Below are 14,800 nucleotides of genomic sequence, written 5' to 3'. Positions count from 1 at the left end.
AGACGGTAGTAATAGGGCTCTGGCGGTGCTGGGAAGCTTTTCATATCAAATTGTTATTCAAATTAATTAAATTAATCAATTAATTACTCCCCCACCGACTACGCCCCCCCCCCCCCCCTCCCCGGATGACGTCACGTGTTTTCGTCAGCCTGAACGTGGGTCCCAGACGGTATTTATTTTCGATATATCAGAAGACTGAGAAGCGGCAATTTCTTATCGAGTTCTCTAACGGACGAAGTTAGCGGAAAATCTATAGTTCGCAGTTTTTCTCTGTTGGATGGTACAAAATAACGAGGTGGGAGAGAATGTTTGGGTGACAGATGTGAATGCACCCCGAGAGACGCAGATCTCCTCCGGACTGGAGTACCTGTATGTAGTTTGATGTACAGAACGCAGCAGCAAAATCCTCCTCCTTCTTCCATGCCCTGTATGATGTGCAGTCTTCCTAATTTTCTCAACATGATACTCAGCCGTAACTGCTCTTACTACACTCCTGGAAATTGAAATAAGAACACCGTGAATTCATTGTCCCAGGAAGGGGAAACTTTATTGACACATTCCTGGGGTCAGATACATCACATGATCACACTGACAGAACCACAGGCACATAGACACAGGCAACAGAGCATGCCCAATGTCGGCACTAGTACAGTGTATATCCACCTTTCGCAGCAATGCAGGCTGCTATTCTCCCATGGAGACGATCGTAGAGATGCTGGATGTAGTCCTGTGGAACGGCTTGCCATGCCATTACCACCTGGCGCCTCAGTTGGACCAGCGTTCGTGCTGGACGTGCAGACCGCGTGAGACGACGCTTCATCCAGTCCCAAACATGCTCAATGGGGGACAGATCCGGAGATCTTGCTGGCCAGGGTAGCTGACTTACACCTTCTAGAGCACGTTGGGTGGCACGGGATACATGCGGACGTGCATTGTCCTGTTGGAACAGCAAGTTCCCTTGCCGGTCTAGGAATGGTAGAACGATGGGTTCGATGACGGTTTGGATGTACCGTGCACTATTCAGTGTCCCCTCGACGATCACCAGTGGTGTACAGCCAGTGTAGGAGATCGCTCCCCACACCATGATGCCGGGTGTTGGCCCTCTGTGCCTCGGTCGTATGCAGTCCTGATTGTGGCGCTCACCTGCACGGCGCCAAACACGCATACGACCATCATTGGCACCAAGGCAGAAGCGACTCTCATCGCTGAAGACGACACGTATCCATTCGTCCCTCCATTCACGCCTGTCGCGACACCACTGGAGGCGGGCTGCACGATGTTGGGGCGTGAGCGGAAGACGGCCTAACGGTGTGCGGGACCGTAGCCCAGCTTCATGGAGACGGTTGCGAATGGTCCTCGCCGATACCCCAGGAGCAACAGTGTCCCTAATTTGCTGGGAAGTGGCGGTGCGGTCCCCTACGGCACTGCGTAGGATCCTACGGTCTTGGCGTGCATCCGTGCGTCGCTGCGGTCCGGTCCCAGGTCGACGGGCACGTGCACCTTCCGCCGACCACTGGCGACAACATCGATGTACTGTGGAGACCTCACGCCCCACGTGTTGAGCAATTCGGCGGTACGTCCACCCGGCCTCGCGCATGCCCACTATACGCCCTCGCTCAAAGTCCGTCAACTGCACATACGGTTCACGTCCACGCTGTCGCGGCATGCTACCAGTGTTAAAGACTGCGATGGAGCTCCGTATGCCACGGCAAACTGGCTGACACTGACGGCGGCGGTGCACAAATGCTGCGCAGCTAGCGCCATTCGACGGCCAACACCGCGGTTCCAGGTGTGTCCGCTGTGCCGTGCGTGTGATCATTGCTTGTACAGCCCTCTCGCAGTGTCCGGAGCAAGTATGGTGGGTCTGACACACCGGTGTCAATGTTTTCTTTTTTCCATTTCCAGGAGTGTAGTAGAGAGCGGCTATAAATGACTTGAAGTATCCTTTAAAGGGATCTCACTGAGTCCCGTGTTCGGGTCTAAACGGAAACGATTAGAGAAACAGGTCTTGGTGTCGCTAAGCGACAGAAGGATCGACTTTCAGGTGAATGCAACTACTCGTGTTATCGGTGAACTGTCGCTCGAATTTATAATTAGCAACGACTTGCTCTCCAGCAAAGACGGGCCATGGACTGGTCCACAAAAACTGTGACTAATTTTCCATCATCTTTCGGTTGTGCATCAGAAATATTATTAATTTTTGTTCCGATATATCGGCTGACAACATTACAACTATTCTGAAGGTGAGTTAATGGCAAGATTTTTAAAGCACTTTACACAGTACTCTGGAGCAAAAGAGCATGCGTCAGAGAGAACACTGTCGGTAACAAGAGCGTCGTTGATACGTAAAACTTTTTGCGTCTGAAAGAAAACAAAGCAAACGTAGAGTTAGCAACTGCACAGTGCTTACGAAACCCTCGTCCTGGTTGAGCAGGTTGTCTGCTAATGGTATTTCCACAGCTTCCTTGACCATTGGATCCCAGCAGGATGAGGCTGTGGCCAGTATCTTAACTTTCCCGTAATCCATGGAATGGCCAGAGGAAATGAAATGGTCGGCCACTACAGATTTATTGGGCTGCAGTAGACGTGTGTATCGCTTATGTTGACTGCAGCGTTCTTGTACAGTGCGTATTATCTGTCCTTTGTACCTTTTATTGCACTCACAAGGAATTTCACATATACCTGCATTTTATAAAAGCAGATCATCTTTCACAGGTCACAGAAGAGATGCCATCAGTAGTAGGGTACTGACGGTAGTGGGACACTTTTCGTATCAAATTGATATGCAAATTAATTAAATTGATCAATTAATTACCCCAGCCACGCGTACCCCCACCCCCAGATGACGTCATGTGCTTTTGTCAGCCTGCACATGGGTACCAACCCCCTCCTCCACTTCTCACCCCTCACCCTCCCACTCCCCCACCTACCCTACTGGCGGGAATTCCGAATTTTGGCGGGAATTTCGAATTTTGATGGGAATTTCTTTGTCCCAGAGTTGTGCTGCCGTCCCACCCCACCCCCACCCAGGAACTGGAAGGGTAATAAAAGTGGCACTACCATTTCCAGAGCCCAAAACATGGTCCTCCTGGATGAAAAGCCCAAGTGACCCCCTAACACAATTATACCACTAGAGGCACTTGGAACTGGCGGGAAATTAAAAATGGCGTTACCCTTTCTGGGACTTGAACCCTAGTACTTCTGGATGGAAAGCTCAAGTGCACCCCGCCAACACACGAAAGCTGTCCAGCTGCAAGAGAGGAAGATTAGGTTAGTGTACTATATTTATTTTGGTCGGGAAAATGAATCGGCCCTAATTACGTAATTAATCTAAAGATCGCATCTAATTACACAACTATATGCACAGCGCTACACAAGGACTGCCTAAAATCGCAATACAGCTCTAAATTGACGATACCATACAATTGGTGTTATCTTGTTGGGAAAAAATTTCACAATATCACCCGAAACTATTGACAGACACACTCAATCTCTACCCTTCACCTACAAGCTGATGGGAAGAAGGCCCGGGTGTATGGCAGTATCATTATTATTTTTGGCAGGAAATATGTTCAACTGACAAGATGCTGGTGTTGGACAGAGAGGAGTTTAGTAAGCATACAGCTGAGGACTCTATCTATCGCTGTCTGACGTCAGAGTTCGCTACAGACGCCTGCTCGCCAATCACCCTGCAGCACAGGTAATCGACGCCAGTACACGATACCACAACTGATGGAAAATGCATCACTGTTCTAATTAGACATCGAAATTATCGTGAAAAAACCAGCACTCGTAATGAATGGATCATAATGCAACACATCTACTGCGGAAAATCGTCGTTCCAAATTACTCCAGAGGGAGCAGTAGCTGAACGTGCGTTCTCCTCAATGGGTGCTTACGAACTAACCAACCTGGAGGTAGTCTTACCCCCTCCCCCCCCCAATCATCTTTCATTCCTCACCCTCTCCCTCTCCCCACTGTAGGTAGGGATAGATGTCTGATAGATGTCTGTTCTATCTTACCGCTCGTGATGCACAAAGCGATCCTTCTGGTGGCATTGATATATTGGCTCCAGTCTGTGGAAATCAGTTACAGCCAGACAAAAGGCAAGAGGAAGAGAACACTTCCTGCACTCTGTCAAACGTGTTTCTTAGAGAGACTGGGCCCCTCTGGAACAACAACGAAATTCCAGGTAATGCTCCAGATCACTTTTTCAAATGGCTAGGTGCTGCTGCCTCGCCCTGCTTTGCGGCCCACCGCCCTTCCAGCGTGGCATGGCGTAGCCGTGGTCGCAGACCCCCTTGAAGCGGCGGTCCCTAGCCAACACAAAAGCATGTATGGACAACTAAACAACAGGTGATAAACGGATGGCTGCCCCAAGTGCAATTTGTTTATCTAAAATATAACGACACAGCCCCCACACGCCATCCCTATGGTCGGAGTGCCGCTGTGTCCGGCACAGTAAACCAGCCCCCCCCCCCCCCCCCGCGCCCCTAGCAGCCCATCCCTTCTCCGGTGGAGAACACTTTTATTAATGTCAATGCAACTTTTTCTTGTAATATGTTAATCATCGTATTTCTCGGAAAGACCCATCTGGAACAACAACAAAAATCCAGACAACATTCCAGATGGCTTTTTCAAAAGTCGGCTGCTTGGAAAACAGGGAGCCTTCCACCTCAAGCAACGGGAAACCCCAGGGCAGCCTCCCATTGCAGTGTCTCCAGTGCAATGCATCCCTGTGAGCACGTGGCTGGACGGTCAACATTATCGACGCTGACAAAAGCTATACATACAACAGAGCATGGCGCTGGCAACCCTCAGAACAAAACCGTGATAAATGAGGGCTATCCTGATGGTGCGTTGTTTGTCTAAAAGGACAGCTACAACCTCCTATGGAACTCGGCGCCGGCCGCTGTGGTCGAGCGGTTCTAGGCTCTTCACTCTGGAACCGCGCGACCGCTACGATCGCAGGTTGGAATCCTGCCTCGGGCATGGATGTGTGTGATGGCCTTAGGTTAGTTAGGTTTAAGTACTTCTAAGTTCTAGGGGACTGATGACCTCAGAGCCATTTTTTTGGAACTCGGCTACCACGCCTGTAGTAGCCCAGCCATCAAGCACACACTGTTCTGAGCACTGCACTGTGACATCTGTATTTAACATCAATGGGCTCCCTATAGTCAAACATCTATTAAACAGGAAACACTATAGTGACAATAATAAATGCCCTCTTTCCACGAAAATAGGTACAGTCCATTTTATTTTAGTTTTATGAGCAAAATAAGTATAGCTTTTACGTTCAACTGCAGAATAAAATTCACATCCCATTATTTTGCATCCAACGAAGTGCACCGCCGCCGATTACAGATGATCAGCAGAGACATGTCCACCCTGCATAAAATCGGGAAAAACAATTCTACTATTTTGATGTGAAAATTACCAATCATTACAGAATGCCCTCATTACTTCAAAACAATCACTGGAGTAAAGAAGAAGCTAGAATTTAAACTCCGAGGAAAAAACGTCTATGTTAAGCAATTTATTTAAGCCTGATTGACAAATTACACGACCTGAGAGCGTCTCTCGTGTTCAAATCAGTGTCTGCAAATAAACTGTCATGCACGTGTGTATTACAAACATTTTAGACACGTGAAACACCATTAGAGAATACAATCTATCACGCCATTGGCACACATGTCAAAAGAAACACAATCATTTTACGTTCGACAACAACAAGCTATAATTCATGAGGACGTAGCTATTTTGTACTCTATGGCAGGCACCATTTTACCAATATGATGCTGTATCATACTAACGTTTACGAAACAAATAATGGGAGCCACTGTCGCCGTGTGTATGTGGGAGATTGAAATTTCGTTACAAGATGTCGCCTCCACGAAAAACAAAACGCCTATCAAGAACCATTCCGTGGTGGCCTAGCCATTTCTGCCACCCACCAGGCGGCACGTCATTGACATCAAATTGATGTGCTAATTAATTAAATTGATCATGAGAGTCACTTTTCAGGCGAGTAATTTTTTTTCAGCAGCCGGATTACACACTCCAGTTAGGTCAAATGGGAATCTGTGGAGGGAAGACGATGTTCTTTTCAAGGAGCACTATTGAGGAGCGCCATTTGAAGCTGACCACAGAGGGATTCTACAGCCCACTACATACATTTCGCGTAAGGACCGCGCTATTACAAACATAATCATAACGACTACGCATAAAAAGCGGTCTTGGCTGTACAGGGACACACAGGAGTCGCTGCCAGCATTACGCTCTCTGGTAGAAATGCTGTCTGCGATATAGAATCAACTCTATCCATTGAACCACATACTTGCGTTGGACCCTGTAGAGACTTCTTTTAATGATTACAGACACTGGTGAATCTTATTTGTGCCACTCTCATATATCTCGAAATGAGTCACCTTTTTCGAACCTGTCTGCTAAGGATCCCATACAGCAAAAACTCCAGCGCGGTTTTTTAGACAGTCCCTCTGTATCTTGCACCTGCTCCTCAGTCTTTGTCCCACCCTCCCTGCAGTTTCATACATGTTATCGTCCTAATTTAAGTCGGACCTGAACGAAAGTCGGAGAGCGCTATATCTAAGAGCTTCTGCATCCTGGGGGAAAATATGGTGAGCTGAGTTAATGCGTCAGGACCACGTTTTGACCACTCGATGGAAACGGAACATGTTGTTGTAGCTCCAACAACTGGGTACAATGTGTAAGGCCAGCGCCAAACGAAGCTTTCCCCTGCAACACGAGGTAGTAGAAAACATACACTCCTGGAAATGGAAAAAAGAACACATTGACACCGGTGTGTCAGACCCACCATACTTGCTCCGGACACTGCGAGAGGGCTGTACAAGCAATGATCACACGCACGGCACAGCGGACACACCAGGAACCGCGCTGTTGGCCGTCGAATGGCGCTAGCTGCGCAGCATTTGTGCACCGCCGCCGTCAGTGTCAGCCAGTTTGCCGTGGCATACGGAGCTCCATCGCAGTCTTTAACACTGGTAGCATGCCGCGACAGCGTGGACGTGAACCGTATGTGCAGTTGACGGACTTTGAGCGAGGGCGTATAGTGGGCATGCGGGAGGCCGGGTGGACGTACCGCCGAATTGCTCAACACGTGGGGCGTGAGGTCTCCACAGTACATCGATGTTGTCGCCAGTGGTCGGCGGAAGGTGCACGTGCCCGTCGACCTGGGACCGGACCGCAGCGACGCACGGATGCACGCCAAGACCGTAGGATCCTACGCAGTGCCGTAGGGGACCGCACCGCCACTTCCCAGCAAATTAGGGACACTGTTGCTCCTGGGGTATCGGCGAGGACCATTCGCAACCGTCTCCATGAAGCTGGGCTACGGTCCCGCACACCGTTAGGCCGTCTTCCGCTCACGCCCCAACATCGTGCAGCCCGCCTCCAGTGGTGTCGCGACAGGCGTGAATGGAGGGACGAATGGAGACGTGTCGTCTTCAGCGATGAGAGTCGCTTCTGCCTTGGTGCCAATGATGGTCGTATGCGTGTTTGGCGCCGTGCAGGTGAGCGCCACAATCAGGACTGCATACGACCGAGGCACACAGGGCCAACACCCGGCATCATGGTGTGGGGAGCGATCTCCTACACTGGCCGTACACCACTGGTGATCGTCGAGGGGACACTGAATAGTGCACGGTACATCCAAACCGTCATCGAACCCATCGTTCTACCATTCCTAGACCGGCAAGGGAACTTGCTGTTCCAACAGGACAATGCACGTCCGCATGTATCCCGTGCCACCCAACGTGCTCTAGAAGGTGTAAGTCAACTACCCTGGCCAGCAAGATCTCCGGATCTGTCCCCCATTGAGCATGTTTGGGACTGGCTGAAGCGTCGTCTCACGCGGTCTGCACGTCCAGCACGAACGCTGGTCCAACTGAGGGGCCAGGTGGAAATGGCATGGCAAGCCGTTCCACAGGACTACATCCAGCATCTCTACGATCGTCTCCATGGGAGAATAGCAGCCTGCATTGCTGCGAAAGGTGGATATACACTGTACTAGTGCCGACATTGTGCATGCTCTGTTGCCTGTGTCTATGTGCCTGTGGTTCTGTCAGTGTGATCATGTGATGTATCTGACCCCAGGAATGTGTCAATAAAGTTTCCCCTTCCTGGGACAATGAATTCACGGTGTTCTTATTTCAATTTCCAGGAGTGTAGTAAGAGCAGTTACGGCTGAGTATCATGTTGAGAAAATTAGGAAGACTGCACATCATACAGGGCATGGAAGAAGGAGGAGGATTTTGCTGCCGCGTTCTGTACATGTAGTTTTAAGTAAATGGACGTCGAGAGTGTCGTCACTTCCGAACCAGAATGCAAGCATACCCTGCTCTTGATTACTTCCCCGGTTATGTCGATGAGGGTCATAAACTGTTTGCCTCCTCAGAAATCTCTGGATCATCGCAAGAGTGGGCAATGTAGTCTTGCACTTGCGATCGCCAATACCGCACATAGCGTATGTGATGTTACTTTCTTAACTAAGGTCTCCAGGGAATAGTCTTTGTCTTCAGTTAGGGGTTTCCTGGCTCTCACACGCTTCTGCCTTAGGTGATCAGGGTTGGTACAGTCACATTACCTTCGCGCCCTCTCCCATTACGCGACGCTTGGACGCAATTGACGCTACGCCCATGGTCTGGTGCATCGTTATGGGTTGGTCACGCTGGCGTTGATCGTTATATCTTCCCCTGTTACATTTTTTCCTTTCATACCTCCTACCATCCGTGTTTCACCAATTTGGCTTGTCGTTGTGCTGTTTGAACGCTTTTGGTCCTCCGTTTTGCTTTCTCTATGCACCAAAAAAAAAAAACAAAAAAAAAAAAAACAAAAACTGGCAAACCAGATCTGGGATGAAATATTTAAAGAAACCAATGTAAATGTAAAACTCTCTAAATTTCAAAAAATGGTTCAAATGGCTCTGAGCACTATAGGACTTAACTTCCAAGGTCACCAGTCCCCTAGAACTTTGAACTACTTAAACCTAACTAACCTAAGGATATCACACACATCCATACCCGAGGCAGGATTCGAACCTGCGACTGTAGCGGTCGCGCGGTTCCAGACTGTAGCGCCTAGAGACGCTCAGCCACCCCAGATGGCCTTTAAATTTCAACAGTATTTAAATTGAACTTTGAAAACACAATTCCAAAAGTAATAAAATGAAACAACTGCAGCCGTCGCTTAGATGTTACTTCATTATACTGCAATCAGTTTCGGTGACTCGATACACCATCTTCAGGCATTAATTGACGCTGACGGGTTGAACTGCAATCCTATACATTATCCCATCATTGGTCAACATCTATGAACTGACTTCCGTAGAATACTGCTAATGCGATGTTGTCTCTCCAAGCATCAACTAACAAATGTTGGCAGTTAGTGGTTGCAGACACAGCATCGCTTTTACGGTATTCATAGATGTTGGCCACTGATGAGATCCAAACCCTTAAGTATCTCAGTTCAATGAAAAAAGAGTCATAATGAGCCAGAATTTTTAAATTTCTATCATAGGTACAAAAACATTTATAGGAAAGTGCTGACTGCTGCAAAATGTCATTTAATGACAAATTAATATACAATGCAGAGAATAAAGGCAAAGCAGTCTGCGATGTCATACAATAGGAAACAGGGAGATAACCAACAAAGGCGTAAAGGAGAGGCATAAAGTAATTAATGATCCACCTCACCTAGAAAACTAAGTGAATGAGCATTTTTAATTACTGCAGAGAAATTATAGAAAAAAATCCCAGAAACAAATATAACACATGTAAATAATTATACACTAAGTACAATGATTTTGCTACCAACCACACAGCACAAAAAATAAAAATTCAGAAGGCTTTGATGAAGCACCAGTTTATGTGTTGACACAATGTGTAGAAAGAACACAAATGAATCCTCCACAGCAAGGACATTCCCAGAGTATCTTGTCGTCAACGTGTATCTGACAGCGTCTTCCAGTTATTAGATTGGTACATAAGTTCGTAACGTTTTTGCATACTCTCAATAAACACAACAGATTCGCGTAACAAAAACTCTAGCCATCGTTTATATATTCTAATTTACTACTTACAACATGAACCATGGACCTTGCCGTTGGTGGGAAGGCTTGCGTGCCTCAGCGATACAGATAGCCGTACCGCAGGTGAAACCACAACGGAGGGGTATCTGTTGAGAGGCCAGACAAACGTGTGGTTCCTGAAGAGGGGCAGCAGCCTTTTCAGTAGTTGCAAGGGCAACAGTCTGGATGATTGACTGACCTGGCCTTGTATCAATAAACAAAACGGCCTTGCTGTGCTGGTACTGCGAACGGCTGAAAGCAAGGGGAAACTGCAGCCGTAATTTTTCCCGAGGGCATGCAGCATTACTGTATGGTTAAATGATGATGACGTCCTCTTGCGTAAAATATTCCGGAGCTAAAATAGTCCCCCATTCGGATCTCCGGGCGGGTACTACTCAAGAGGACGTCGTTATCAGGAGAAAGAAAACTGGCGTTCTACGGATCGGAGCGTGGAATGTCAAGTCCATTAATCGGGCAGGTAGGTTAGAAAATTTAAAAAGGGAAATGGCTAGGTTAAAGTTAGATATAGTGGGAATTAGTGAAGTTCGGTGGCAGGGGAACAAGACTTCTGGTCAGCTGAATACAGGGCTATAAACACAAAATCGAATAGAGGTAATGCTGGAGTAGGTTTAATAATGAATAGGAAAATAGGAATGCGGGCAGGCTACTACAAACAGCACAGTGAACGCATTATTCTGGCCAAGATAGACACGAAGCTCACGCCTACCACAGTAGTACAAGTTTATATGTCAACTAGCTCCGCCGATGAGGAAGAGATTGATGAAATGTATGATGAGATAAAAGAAATTATTCAGATAGTGAAGAGAGACGAAAATTTAATAGTCATGGGTGACTGGAATTCAGTAGTAGGAAAAGGAAGAGAAGAAAAAGTAGTAGGTGAATATGGAATGGGGATAAAGAATGAAAGAGGAAGCCACCTGGTAGAATTTTCCATGGACCATAACTTAATCATAGCTAACACTTGGTTTAAGAATCATGGAAGAAGGTTGTATATATGGAAGAGGTCTGGAGACACGGGAAGGCTTCAGACAGATTATATAATAGTAAGACAGAGATTTCAGGACCAGGTTTTAGATTGTAAGACATTTCCAGGGGCAGATGTGGACTCTGACCACAATCTATTGGTTATGAAATGTAGATTTAAACTGGAAAACTGCAAAAAGGTGGGACTTTAAAGGGATGGGACCTGGATAAACTGAAAGAACCAGAGGCTGTAGAGAGTTTCAGGGAGAGCATTAGGGAACGATTGACAAGAAGGGCGAAAGAAATACAGTAGAAGAAGAGTGGGTAGCTTTGAGACATGAAATAGTGAAGGCAGCAGAGGATCAAGTAGGTAAAAAAGACGAGGGCTAGTAGAAATCCTTGGGTAGCAGAAGAAATATTGAATTTAATTGATGAAAGGAGGAAATACACTACTGGCCATTAAAATTGCTACACCAAAAAGATGATATGCTACAGATGCGAAATTTAACCGACAGGAAGAAGATGCTGTGATATGCAAATGATTAGCTTTTCAGAGCATTCACATAAAGTTGGCGCCGGTGGCGACACCTACAACGCGCTGACATGAGGAAAGTTTCCAACCGATTTCTCATACACAAACAGCAGTTTACCGACGTTGCCTGGTGAAACGTTGTTGCGATGCCTCGTGTAAGGAGGAGAAATGCGTACCATCACGTTTCCGACTTTGATAAAGGTCGGATTGTAGCCTATCGCCATTGCGGTTTATCGTATCGCGACATTGCTGCTCGCGTTGGTCGAGATCCAATGACTGTTAGCTGAATATGGAATCGGTGGGTTCAGGAGGGTAATACGGAACGCCATGCTAGATCCCAACGGCCTCGTATCACTAGCAGGCGAGATGACTGGAATCTTATCCGCATGGCTGTAACGGATCGTGCAGCCACATCTCGATCCCTGAGTCAACAGATGGGGACGTTTGCAAGACATCAACCATCTGCACGAACAGTTCGACGACGTTTGCAGCAGCATGGACTATCAGTTCGGAAACCGTGGCTGCGGTTACCCTTGACGCTGCATCACAGACAGGAGCGCCTGCGTTGGTGTACTCAACGACGAACTTGGGTGCACGAATGGAAAAACGTCATTTTTTCGGATGAATCCCAGTTCTTTTTACAGCATCATGATGGTCGCATGCGTGTTTGGCGACATCGCGGTGAACGCACATTGGAAGCGTCTATTCGTAATCGCTGTACTGGAGTATCACCCGGCGTGATGGTATGGGGTGCCATTGGTTACACGTCTCGGTCACCTCTTGTTCGCATTGACGGCACTTTGAACAGTGGACGTTACATTTCAAATGCGTTACGACCTGTGGCTCTACCCTTCATTCGATCCCTGCGAAACCCTACATTTCAGCAGGATAATTCACGACCGCATGTTGCAGGTCCTGTACGGCCCTTCTGGATACAGAAAATGTTCGACTGCTGCCTTGGCCAGCACATACTCCAGATCTCTCACCAATTGAAAACGTCTGGTTAATGGTGGCCGAGCAACTGGCTCGTCACAATACGCCAGTCACTACTATTGATGAACTGTGGTATCGTGTTGAAGCTGAATGGGCAGCTGTACCTGTACACACTATCCAAGCTCTGTTTGACTCAATGTCCAGTCGTATCAAGGCCGTTATTACGGCCAGAGGTGGTTGTTCTGGGTACTGATATCTCAAGATCTATGCACCCAAATTACGTGTAAATGTAACCACATGTCAGTTCTAGTATAATATCTTTGTCCAATGAATACCCGTTTATCATGTGCATTTCTTCTTGGTGTAGCAATTTTTAATGGCCAGTAGTGTATAAAAATTCAGTAAATGAAGCAAGCAAAAAGGATTACAAACGTCTCAAAAATGACATCGACAGGAAGTGCAGAATGGCTAAGCAGGGATGGCTAGAGGACAAATGTAAGGATGTAGAGGCTTGTCTCACTAGGAGTAAGATAGATACTGCCTACAGGAAAATTTAAGAGACCTCTAGACAAACGAGAAAATCTTGCATGAATATCAAGAGCTCAGATGGAAACCCAGTTCTAAGCAAAGAAGTGAAAGTAGAAAGGTGGAAGGAGTATATAGAGTGTCTATACAAGGGCGATGTACTTGAGGACAATATTGTGGAAATGGAAGAGGACGTAGGCGAAGATGAATTGGGAGATACGACACTTTGTGAAGAGTTTGACAGAGCACTGAAAGACCTAAGTCGAAACAAGGCCCTGGGAGTAGACAACATTCCATTAGAACAACTGATAGCCTTGGGAGAGCCAGCTCTGACAAAACTCTACCATCGGGTGAACAAGGTGTATGAGACAGGCGAAATACTCTCAGCCTTCAAGAAGAATATAATAATTCTAATCCCAAAGAAAGCAGGTGTTGACAGATGTGAAAATTACCGAACTATCAGTTATTCAATCTGTATATTGAGCAAGAGTACAGGAAACAAAAGAAAAATTCGGAGCAGGAATTAAAATCCATGGAAAAGAAGTAAAAACTCTGAGGTTTGCCGATGACATTGTAATTCTGTCAGAGACAGCAAAGGATCTGGAAGAGTAGTTGAACGGAATGGGCGGTGTCTTGAAAGGAGGATACAAGATGACCATCAACAAAAGCAAAACGATGATAATGGAATGTAGTCAAATTAAATCGGGTGATGCTGAGGGAAGAGAAGGGTAATCAACCTCAAAAACCTGGAAGAACATTCCTCGAAATTCCAAGAAGTCCTCCAAAGCAAGTTCCACGTAACTAAAGATTGTGATTTGGCGGAAATGATTGTTTCAAGTGCACAAGAAGTCGGTGGCCTATGCCAAAAAAATAAACAACCAAAGAAATTCAGTGCCAAAACTGAAACCCTTTTACAACAGAGGAGAGAAATGAAAATGCAAACCGATCGTGACATGGTGGCGTATTCCGAACTATGTAAGGCAGTGCGAAGAGAAATGAAAACTGACATACAGAAATTCACTGAAGACACCTTACGAGCAAGCTTGGAGAACAAGACAAGTTTAAAGTCAGCCAAACGCAAACTCACAATAGGTAAAAAGCAGATTATCGCACTCGATGGAAATGACAGTCGAATCACTGAAAAGGAGGCGGTTTTGAAGTTCATCAGAGACTTTTATAGCAATTTGTATAGCAATCCAGGGGAAAATTTGAGTGTATCTAATTTAAATGATATATCTAGTGTTCCAGATATACTCCCATCGGAAGTCAAGTGTGCTCTAGATAGCACGAAGAAGGGAACAGTGCCAGGTGATGATGAGCTCAGCGTTGACATCCTCAAACTGGCAGGAGAGGTAACAATAAATCACTTGGCAAAAGTATTTACTTCCTGCCTGCACTATGCTTCAATCCCACTATCGTGGAACAAGGCTAAGATTATTTTGATACACAAGAAAGGAAGTATTCACAATATTAAAAACTACCGTCCTATCAGCTTGCTCTCAATTTTGTACAAAATTTTTACAAAGATCTTGTTAAACCGAATTAGTTCCACCCTAGACTCAGCCCAACCTATAGAACAAGCTGGATTCCGAAGCAATTTTAGCACTATTGACCACATTCTGACCGTTAGTGAAGTGATAAGCAGAGCGAATGAATACCAACTGCCTCTCTGCATTGCCTTTGTTGACTTTGAAAAGGCATTTGACTCCGTTAGCCATGTA

Source organism: Schistocerca serialis, chromosome 7 (genome assembly GCF_023864345.2).
Source record: "Schistocerca serialis cubense isolate TAMUIC-IGC-003099 chromosome 7, iqSchSeri2.2, whole genome shotgun sequence".
Lineage (NCBI taxonomy): Eukaryota > Metazoa > Arthropoda > Insecta > Orthoptera > Acrididae > Schistocerca > Schistocerca serialis.
This window is presented reverse-complemented; position numbering follows the sequence as displayed.